This window comes from Cornus florida, unplaced genomic scaffold (assembly GCF_030987335.1).
Source record: "Cornus florida cultivar Cherokee Brave unplaced genomic scaffold, ASM3098733v1 CherokeeBrave_3.0.0_Hap2_Chr01, whole genome shotgun sequence".
NCBI classification, from domain to species: Eukaryota; Viridiplantae; Streptophyta; class Magnoliopsida; order Cornales; family Cornaceae; genus Cornus; species Cornus florida.
In genome coordinates this window covers 76,866,521-76,878,681 of record NW_026775571.1, presented here as the reverse complement: position 1 = coordinate 76,878,681, position 12,161 = coordinate 76,866,521, and the positions used below count along the sequence as shown (strand labels likewise).

The window sequence follows — 12,161 nt, the reverse complement described above, 5'->3', positions numbered from 1 at the left end:
TTAATTGTGCATATATATGTGCTTAGTTGCATTGTTGTTTAATGAACACGCGTTGCGTTGAATTGTTCTCTTGAGGTTATATATATATATACATGATGACGATGATAAGTATGTATGATTAAGTTGATAAAATGCAAGTATGTGTATTGTCAATTTCATTCATGCATGATTCCATTCATGGCATGGGCATGGTTTGGGAAAAGTGAGGTTGAAATGATTCTTGTAAAGAAATGTGATTGAAAAGGAATTGTGAGAAAATGATTTAAAAACGAACCAGGTATCGCAAGCACGGGGCTAACTTGACCTAGAGTGGGCGCGGCCCGGTGTAGGGCGTGATAAAGTTGACACGAAGAGTGTCAATCCCAACTCGGTAAAATCAGTTAGCGTAGGTGGGGATTTGGGGTTGGTTTGAGACCAAGCTCGGGACGATTACGCAATGCATTGTATTTCATGGCATTTTGGCACCTATGATTATGACTGATTATGTGATGATAATCTTTTAAATTGAATGACGTGGATTGTGAATTTGATAATTCTCCATGTATGATTCCAACATCTTTTTTCTGTTCTTTGGTTGTTGGCTCAAGGGAGTCCAAAACCGGTGTTTTAGGCATTACCTACTGAGTTGTTGAGCTCACCCCTTATCTTAACATTTTCAAAAAACCGGTGAAGTATGGACGTATGACTTGTATTCACGGACTTAGACGCCGCTGCCATTCTACCTGCATTTGTGAGTTTTTTGTGATGTTAGTGATATGATGTACTATATGTCTTAGGATGACGTATATATTTTATGCATTGACATAGGAAAGAACGGTAATGCCTTAGACGACCTCGATCGAGTTCAGGTAAGTACTCGATTAGCGATTCGGACCCTTGAATTCAGGTTGTTACAAATTTTAAATCTTAAGGAGCTGTGGTTCACTTTAGGTGTGATAAAGAGTTATACAGAAACTCTTAATTAGTTGCTAAATAAATAAATAATCTTTATTATATAAGAGTCCGCTGATTAATTGTATAAACCATAAACATAGAGTCCATAGTCCATATATGGTTTTTATTTCCACATAATTGGTTCAGTTTTATGACTTGAATACAAGTTTGAGAAGATCACTCAGAACCTTAGCTGTTGTAAAAAATTGTTACAACTCTCATGTATAGTTTCTGTAATTAAAAATTAGTATTTACTTAAGGTAAAAGTATAAAAAAAACTCTCTAAACTAATAAGAAGGTGAAAAATAACTTGGACTATTTCAGGTTGCAAATCAAACCTTCAACTATACAAAAGATTGCAAAATATGCCCCTCCCAATCACCAGACCACATTTATACCGAGAATACTGTTAAGAAGTCATTTTGCAACTAATCAATAATGTTTGATTGTAGTAAAATATTTCCGAAGAATTTTTTTTTAGAACAACATAAATAATTAACTTATTCATTAATTTTTCACAAGTTATTTTACACACCATACTCGTTGGATTCGACCTCAATCTTGACTTAAACTTTTGCCAAATATCAAAAAAATATATATATATATATTTCAACAAGAATTAAAGACCGGAAAGAATAATTCTTATTTACTTGACAAAATATAAAGCAAGAAACAATCTTAAAAAACATTGTTTTCAAAGACAGAGACTAGCAAGAAAATCCAGAAATGATACATGTCAATGTCATCCATGGACACAAATTTCTTGTAGGTCGACATCACTTTTAACATCGTATGAGACAAATAACCAACAATTACACGACAAAGGTTTTTTCAACATTTTCCTTTGGCCATTTCATTTTGAGAGGCATACGGTAGCCTGCAACTTTGGAAACAACTTCAATGACTAGTAAAACAGAGGGATACAGAGAAAGAATGGTTATGCAGATGGTGCTGCAAATCACAGTATTGTTGTGGCTAATTAGAGCATCATCAGCATTAGCAGCATCACTAGCAAAGCCTGGTTGTCAAGACAGATGCGGAGATGTTATCATTCGTTTCCCATTTGGTAGTGGAGCCAATTGTTCTGGGGATATTTTGTTTGAGATAAATCTTTCAACCCACCCAAACCTTTAATCACTAGGTTCGACCTTGAGGTGCTTGAAATCTCATTGTCAGAAGGCACTGTTCGTGTCAACAACCCGGTAATCACTTCTAATTGTGAAAACAGGAGCAATGTTAATCCAGATGTTCATCCACACCTGTTCTTGTTCGAACCTTTTTCTTCTCAGACACCTACAACCGATTCACAACCATGGGTCGTGACAACCTCGTGTTAATCACCCACCAAGATAGGGTCATCGGGGGCTGCATGTCCATCTGCAATGGTGATTCACAAATTAAAGGTTGCTATGGCATCAACTGCTGCCAAACCACAATCCCTCAATTCATCGGCAGTATCAATGTAACTTTCAGAAGCATAGATTCAAGTAATGATACAAAAAAGTGCAAATACACCTTTATGGTTGACCAAGAATGGTTCACTAACCTAAAAGACCCCTATGCCATGCTGGAAATGGAGAAGATCCCCGCTGTGCTGAACTGGAGTACATATGGGACGTGCCAAACATTTGACATCATCAATTTGGATCCGCCTAAAAGTTCATTATGCGGCACTAATGCTTCCTGTTTCAATCAAAGCTCAAGTTATCTATGCCATTGTAACCGTGGCTATGAAGGAAACCCATACTTGCCTGATGGAAGCCAAGGTAAAAGTTCTGCAGTATGGGAACGTATCTTCATTAGCTGATTACCAACAAAAGCAAACACCTAGAGACTTGTCTGTATTAAACATTACACAAGTATTGATCTATTGTCACTCATGTATTGGGCACAACCTACACATAGCATATGCCTCAACTACTATGTATGTAGTCCTGTGCAGAAGATGTAGACAAACAAATTAATAGATTTTTTCATTTGGTTTTGCATGTCAGAAAAACATGAATGCGCGAGGAGTGATACCAATGCCTGTGAGATGATCTGTGAGAATACGACAGGGAGTTACGAATGCCATTGTCCACCCGGATACCTATCTTTTAAAGATAGATGCTACAACCTCAAGGACAATGAACGCAACACAGTTGAAATTCGTATTACAGGTGTGTCCCCCCAATACACATTTATACACACAGACGACAAGCACAGATCTGATATTTACTTAATTCCACTGAGAGTCGGAAGAAAAACACTAGATTTTTTAATCTGTCAATATGACTTTTTTGCACAGATTGGAATTCAACTGTGCCTCATCAGTTTCCACCCACAAGACTAATAAAATGGTTTGATGGGCTTTCTTCGTTGCTTAGAAGTTCTGTCCTATTTTGGTCATTGCGAGGTTCTTTTGCACAAGATATGTGAGTTGTCGTTCCTCCAGTCCCGTCAGGCTATAAAAAATATAACTTTACTTTAGGTTAGGGTCTTTTTAAAATTGATTCAATCGCTTATGTGGAGTCGCTTCAGCAAAATTTGGTATGGCCTAAGGGGGATAGTGTTCGGAGTTGACATCTAACAGTTTTGATGTGCTGCTAGGGTCAACGTTGAGACTGTGGCATACTACCTCAGGGCTAATCCCTGGCATGTCCAAGTGATCCCAAGCAAAGACGTTAACGTTTTTCTGCAGGAGTCCAATCAGTTCTTTCTTTTCTTCTTCTGCCTGAAAAGTCTAGCATGAACAACCCCAGAAGCCGCAACAATAGAATAGTCAAGAAAAAACGATTCCACTCTTTTCCTAAAATCCTAACCTACAGGTGCGTAAGTACTTGAATATGATAAGCAACCATCAGAGAAATTAGTGAGTGAAATAAGAGGGCGATAAAAAAAATTAAAAATAGATAAAAGACGATTTTGGGGCTACACGATTAAAACTGTCAGAGTAATTAAGAACCAACTCAAATAAATTCATTTAGCCATAAGAAATTAAACTTGACTTGGACTTGAAGCCATTAGTCCACAAATTTGATCTAGACTATATGGTTACTTTTTGGAGCTACATAATTGCTACCGTGTTTCCTATAATTTTTGTACTATGAAAAAGAATTCAAAGTTTGGCATGGTAGAATACTGGAAAAGGACATGTCTTTCTTATGGGAGGTGATAGGGTATGAATGAACCTAGGAAATATTAGCATAGACAAGTATTTTTTGCACTCATGCATAAAAATATTTAGGTCAAAGAGGTGATTCTTTCCTATTGAGTTCTGCAGGTATTGGCGCTCCTCTCGGAATTCTATTTTTACTTTTTGGTACATGGTGGATGATTAAAGCAGTGAAAAGAAGAAGGAAAGCAAAGCTCAAGGAAAAATTCTTTAAAAGAAATGGGGGTTTGTTATTACAACAACAATTGTCCTCGGGTGAAGGTAATGTTGAGAAAACCAAACTCTTCACTTCAAAGGAGTTAGGAAAAGCCACTGACCACTTTAATGAGAATCGAATACTAGGTCAAGCAGGTCAAGGCACCGTTTACAAAGGTATGTTGACAGATGGTAGAATTGTAGTAATTAAGAAGTCCAAAATAGTGGATGAAGGCAGACTTGAGCAATTTATTAATGAGGTGGTAATTTTATCACAACTTAACCATAGAAATGTAGTCAAGTTACATGGATGCTGTTTGGAGATAGAAGTACCTAAGCTTATTTATGAATTCATCCCTAATGGAACCCTTTTCCAGTATATCCATGACAAAAATGAAGAGTTTCCACTTTCCTGGGACATTCGTGTTCGAGTTGCGATAGAAGTTGCAAGAGCTCTTTCCTATCTACACTCAGCAGCTTTCATACCCATATATCATCAAGACATCAAGTCAACAATCATACTATTGGATGATAAATACAGAGCAAAATTGTCCGACTTTGAGATCTCAAGGTCAATTGCGGTTGATCAAACTCATTTGACCACAAAAGTACAGGGGACATTTGGATACATGGATCCTCAATACTTCCAATCAAACCAGTTTACAAAGAAAAGTGATTTTTATAGATTTAGAGTAGTTCTTGTTGAGCTTTTAACAGGACAAAAACCAATCACAATAACCAAACTTGAAGAATGGCAAAGTTTAGCAACATACTTCATATCGACAATGAAGGAGAAACGTCTGTTTGATTTTCTTGATACTCGAGTTGTGAAAGAGGGTTGGGAAGAAGAGATCACGCGAGTTGCTAATCTTGCAAAAAGATGCTTGAACTTGAATTTAGATAAAGACCTACAATGAAAGAAGTTGAAATGGAGTTGGAAGCAATTAAAATGTCACATAGATCATCATCTACTATTCAACAAAATTGTGAAGAGGTAGCTGAACTCACTGGGTCTTGGGATGCTGCTTCAACTTCCACAGGATCTTATCCAAATAGTAGTGTATCATCATCACCAGATGTCAAATATCTGTTGTCCAAGTAAACACTGAAAGCGTATTTGTTTTTCCATATATTACATGTTCTTTTTTGAATATTAGTGTACAAACACTGAAAGATTTTCCTAAAAAAATTTTATTGTCTTCTATATTATGGACACCATTTTGTATCTAAACTCGAACTCTTACAATGCTTTTTGTATTGTTTGAGTACAATACATGTTATTGGTTGATTTATGGTGTTGCGGTTGAGTTGTGCCCATTCAGAATAAGAACTGATGCATTCTTTAATTCGCGATTATTATATAGACCAATACGGTCGGCACAATACAGATGCACTAAATTCTTTTGGTTCAGTATTAACCACCCAAAGGAGATGGTCCAAAGACATGCTCCATTTGGTGCTATCTAAGAAAATAAAAATATTATGACTTTTAAGAACTCAACGGGATCTTCACCCTTGAGTCAGACAAACAAAGAAGACAAACAAAGAAGGGAATCCCTTTGAGTTATTAGGTATCAATGGCCATTTCCTATCAAATGATTATAAAACAGCTATAGCTATTTCCTGTCAAATGATTATCCTCAAAACATGGACATTGAGTTCCATTCTGTCTTTAACTCATCAATACATAAACAAATACACATTGAAACCAACAAGTACGCATGGAAACCAATTTTCTTCTAAAACCAATTTTTTTTAATCTAAAAAGATGAAATATATAGCAAGAAGCTGTCATAAGCATAAAATTAATAGTTTCAAAGAGAAATTGATAAAATAAGCCGTTGATTCCTTACTGACCTCAAATTCAGAAGAGTGGGACAAAGTACAGTTTGATTCATTGGAACTGAACAGCTAAGATGAAAATCATGAAACTGAAAGCAAAGGAAGACGAGGGAATTGCAAAGAAGGGAGAGAGAGAGAAATATAAAATTAAAAAATTAGACCAACTGTGAGATTTTGTCACGTGTTAGTGATGTGCGAGCTGGCCCTAATCTTTTTTTATTTTTATTTTTTATTTTTATTTTAGTTTCAGGTGTGTAATTTAGTAAATATTACAAAATGTCCTAGGGCCCTTAAAATTATCATTTCTGAATACATTAACAGAATTAGGGGGAGAACATCAACACCTGATACTCCCTAAAATAATTTTTTTTAGTAAATGGAAAATTTGTGAAAAATTAGAATGATTTTTTGAAAAAAAAATAAAATTAGAGGGTCATTTCTTATAATTTTATAAACTATAGGCATAAAATGTAGAACAATAAGATTTAATATGCTAGCATGGCACCCGGGCAGCTTTGAAAAAAAAAAAAAGTTCAGGGGGCGCATTTGTATAACTTTATATATTACACATATAAAAAGTAAAATTTAGTAATGGGACAACATGGAGGCACGTGCCCCCGGCCTATGTTGGCCCACAATATCATCAATATAACTAGAACATTAAAGTATATTTTGGGAAAGAGATACGCCCTACCCGGAAAACCCATAAAATTGGCTGGTTTCATTTTTTTTTTTTTTTTTTTTTTAATTCTTTTTTCTAACATTATGATGAGAAAATCAGAAACGGTGGGCACATACACTATCCTGATAATGAAAAAAGACATGTCGATTTATTATTGATTCAAATTAGCAATAAAGATGAAATATATCCGCACAAGTGAAGACCTAACTATTGTGGTTTGAATATTCATTTTCTACACAAGTGAAGACCTAACTATTGTGGTTTGAATAATCATTTTCTACTTGTTTCCATGTAATGAGCTTAATACCACGACGATGACAAAAAAATTCACCACAAAGTCACTTGTGTAAAAAGATTTTGATGTTGAAGTCTAAGGAACAGAGAGAATTTTTATTTACTTGACAAAATATATAAAGAGAAACAATCTTAGAAAACATTGTTTCCAAAGACAGAGACTAGCAAGAAAATCAAGAAATATTAAACGTCAATGTAATCCACGAACATATATTTCTTGTAGGTCTACATCACATGAGACAAATAACCAACAATTATCTTTTCATCGTTTCCCTTTCGCCATTTCATTTTAAGAAGCATATTGGATGACTGCCTCAATGATCAATCCAACCAAAGTGCAAAATAATGATAAACTATGTTAGGTTGAAACTTTGGAAATAACTTCAATGACTAATGACTAATAGATATGTCTTCTTTCTCTCTTTTCGTTCTTCCAAAAACTGAAGGTTACACAGAGAGAGAGAGAATGGTTATGCAATTGGTGCTGCAAATCACACTATTGCTGTGGCTTACAGAAGCATCATCAGCATTAGCAGCATCACTAGCACAGCCTTGTTGTCAAGACAGATGCGGAAATGTTACCATTCCTTACCCATTTGGCATCGGAGCCAATTGTTCTAGTGCTATTTTTTATGAGATAAGCTGCAACAATTCTTTCAATCCACCAAAACCTTTCATCACTAGCTTTGACCTTGAGGTGCTTGAAATCTCATTGTTGGAAGGCACTGTTCGTGTCAACAACCCGGTAATCACTTTTAATTGTGAAAACAGGAGCAATGTTAATGCAGGTGTTCATCTACACCCATCCTCGTCCGAACCTTTTTTCTTCTCAGACACCTACAACCGATTCACGGCCTGGGGTTGTGACAACCTCGTGTTAATCACCCACCGAGATAGGGTCATAGGGGGCTGCATGTCCATCTGCAATGGTGATTCACAATTAAAGGTTGCTATGGCATCAACTGCGGCCAAACCACAATCCCTCCATTCATCGGCTTTACCAATACATCTTTCAGAAGCATGGATTCAAACAATGATACAAAAGAGTGCAAATACGCCTTTATGGTGGACCAAGAATGGTTCACTAACCTGACAGACCCCTATGCCGTGCTGCAAATGGAGAAGGTCCCTGCTGTGCTGAATTGGAGTACATATAGGTGCCAAACATTCAGCATGTTCAATTTGGATGTGTCTAACAATTCATTATGTGGCACTAATGCTTCCTGTTTCAATCAAAGCTCAAGTTATCTATGCCATTGTGACCACGGCTATGAAGGAAACCCATACCTGCCTGATGGATGCCAAGGTAAAAGTTCTTCAGCAATAAATTTGCACTGAATTTTTAGTTCAGACATGCAGTGCGGGAACAAATCTTCATTAGTTGATTGCGAACAAAAGTAAACAGCTGGAGACTTGTCACTCCTCTGTATTGAGCACAACCTACACATAGAATATGCCTCAACTACTCTTTATGTAGTCCTGTGCACGTATAGACGAACATATTAATAGAAATTTTTTGTTTGATATCAATGAATGTGCGAGGGATGATACCAATACCTGTGAGATGTTCTGTGAGAATACGCCAGGGAGTTACAAGTGCCTTTGTTCAACCGGATACTTATCTTTTAAAGATAGATGCTATTACCCCAAGGACAATGAAAGCAACAGAGTTCGAATCACAATTACAGGTATGTCCCCCCAACACACACACACACATGACAAGCACAGATCTGATTTTTGCTTAATTCTGCTGAGTCGGAAGAAAAACACTAGATTTTTTAATCTGTCAATAAATTTTTTTAACACAAATTGAATTCAACTTTGCAAAATTTGAATCCCTTCTGACAGTACAACTACTATAGGAAACATGGTAGCAATTATGTCGGCTCCAAAAAAGTAACCATATAGTCTAGATCAAATTTGTGGACTAATAGCTACAAGTCAAAGTCAAGTTTAATTTCATATGGCTCACTGAATTTATTTGAGTTGGTTCTTAATTACTGTTGCAGTTTGAATCGGGTAATTCTGCACTCACAATAAAACTGCCTGCCTTTTTCAACACTAAAATACGGAAAAGGATATGTCTTTCTTATGGGAGGTGATGGGATATGAACAAACCTATGAAATAGTAGGATATGCAAGTATTTTTTTGCACTCGAGCACAAAATATTTAGTTTGAAAAGGTGATTCTTTACTATTTAGTTTTGCAGGTACTGGCACCGCTCTCGGAATACTATTTCTACTTATTGGTACCTGGTGGATGATTAAAGCAATGAAAAGAAGAAGGAAAATTAAGCTCAGGGAAAAATTCTTTAAACGAAATGGAGGTTTGTTACTACAACAACAATTGACCTCAGGTGAAGGTAATGTTGAGAAAACCAAACTCTTCACTTCAAAGGAGTTGAAAAAAGCCACTGACCACTTTAATGAGAATTGAATACTAGGTCAAGGAGGTCAAGGCACGGTTTACAAAGGCATGTTGACAGATGGTAGAATTGTAGCGATTAAGATGTCCAAAATAGTGGATGAAGGCAAAATTGAGCAATTTATTAATGAGGTGGTCATTTTATCACAAATTATCCATAGAAATGTAGTCAAGCTACATGGATGCTGTTTGGAGACAGAAGTACCTCTGCTTGTTTATGAATTCATCCCTAATGGAACCCTTTTCCAGTATATCCATGACAAAAATGAAGAGTTCCTTCTTTCCTGGGACATTCGTGTTCGGATTGCGATAGAAGTTGCAGGAGCTCTTTCCTATCTACACTCGGCAGCTTCCATACCCATTTATCATCGAGATGTCAAGTCCACAAACATACTATTGGATGATAAATACAGAGCAAAACTGTCCGACTTTGGGACTTCAAGGTCAATTTCAGTTGATCGAACTCATTTGACCACAAAAGTACAGGGGACATTTGGATACATGGATCCTCAGTACTTCCAATCAAACCAGTTTACATAGAAAAGTGATGTTTATAGCTTTGGAGTAGTTCTTGTTGAGCTCTTAACTGGACAAAAACTGATCTCATCAAACCGACCTGAAGAATGGCAAAGTTTAGCAACATATTTCATATTGACAATGAAGGAGAAACGTCTTTTTGATTTTCTTGATGCTCGAGTTGTGAAAGAGGGTGGGAAAGAAGAGATTATGCAAGTCGCTAATTTGCAAAAAGATGCTTGAACTTGAATGGGAGAAAAAGGCCTACAATGAAAGAAGTTGCAATGGAATTGGAAGCAATTAGAATGTCACATGGATCATCTACTATTCCACAAAACTATGAAGAGGATGAATTTGCGGTAGCTGAACTCACTGGGTCTTGGGATGCTACTTCAACTTCGACGGGATCTTGATAGTAGTGTATCGCCACATGTTCTTGTCTAAACAATAATCACTGAAAGATTTTCCTACTTCTGGTGCTTAAGAAATCATGATGAGCAAGAAAATTTTATTGTCCTTTATATTATTTTCCATCTAGAAAAGCTAATCATAATGAGAAATACTCTTAATATTTGTTTCTTTGAAGTGTTTTTGGATATCATTTGTATCTAAACTTGAATTTTATACAATGCTTTTTGTATTGGTTGAGTACGATACATCTCTTCTGCTGTTTTATGGTGATCCAATTAAGTTATGCCATTCTGACTAAGAATTGATGCATTCTCTTATTTTCTGGGATCTCTATATAAAGCAATATGGTTGATACAATACGGGTGCCCCAAATTCTAAGACCACCCAAAGGATATTGTCCAAAGGCATGCACCATTTGGTCATATCTTAGAAAAAAATATTATGATTATTAAGAACTCTAACGGGATCTTCCCCCTCGAATCAGACAAACAAAGAAGGGAATCCCTTTGAGATTTTACGCTTTCATGTATCTATGGCTACTTTCCTGTCAATGATTATTAAACAGCTCCCTAGAACCCTTGTATATCAGCAAGAGATAGGTGATACAAAAGAATCAGCTCAAAATCAACAACAATTCCAATAGAAACTCTCTTCCATCACATTTTGGTGTCATATTAGTCTCTATCAACTCTACACTTCATCATCTACAACCCAATAAAGGCAAAATGGCACTCAGAATTTACATTAAAAGCGTTTATATCTAAAAGGCTGGAACACCCTCAGATGATCAGCTATATGAGATAGCTGGGAAAAAAAAAAATCATACACGCTTAAAATGGGAGGAAATAAGAGCACCATTAGAAATACTGCTAGACCCCGAATTGAGAGCAAGAATAGCAGATTGCATTTATGTTCCAAACTTATGATTAGCCAGAATCTATTGAGAATGATAAAAATGACAGTTCAGATTTCAATGATGAGGAGGGTAAGGGGCAATACTTCCATGAACTTGCAAAAGAAAGAAGTTTGCGTGACAAAAGAGGGGTTGTATACAGATTAGGGACGGACTTCTACCATGATAGTGGAGGGTCTTAATGACTTCCAGATTTGATGTGGACATAAAGATATATAGGATCACTTAATCCAAATGTGTCTTCATTGAGGTAAACAAGAACCAACCTACAAAGAATGACTCTCCATTATATATTCTGAACCTTACTGAAGATTCACTCAAAATTAATCGCGTCAACCTCCTAAAAACTGAATCTTAAATTCCCATTGCATGGATCTTGCTTATAGATGAAAAATCTTATTCATACCATCTAAATGAAGCGATTGAAATTGAATGACTAATAAACATTGAAAACATGAAATGGGTCCATTCGGTCTTGAACTAATCAATACATGCAAATTCAGTTATAATTGGGATCTCATACATGCATTCAAATATATATCACAGAAGACAAAAAAACATATTTACATGAAAACCACATTTCTTGAAAAAAACAAAAAAATAAATAAACAAAAATAAAAAATTACCTAAAGAGATGAAATATATAGCAAGAAAAATGATAAAAATAAAATTAATAATCTCAAAGAGAAGTTGATAAAACAAGCTAATATCATTCCTTACCGACCTCAAATTTTGATTCACTGGAACTGAACCTAATTGAACAGCTAGAGGTGAAACTGAAAGCAAAAGGAAGTAG

At 36.0% G+C, this 12,161-nt stretch overlaps 2 pseudogenes; both read left to right on the top strand.

Moving 5' to 3' along the window:
* Positions 1-1,866: 1,866 nt before the first annotated feature.
* Positions 1,867-5,384, top strand: LOC132275274 (wall-associated receptor kinase-like 8; annotated as a pseudogene).
* Positions 5,385-7,566: 2,182 nt separating this feature from the next.
* Positions 7,567-10,454, top strand: LOC132275264 (wall-associated receptor kinase-like 1; annotated as a pseudogene).
* The last annotated feature ends 1,707 nt before the right edge of the window (positions 10,455-12,161 follow it).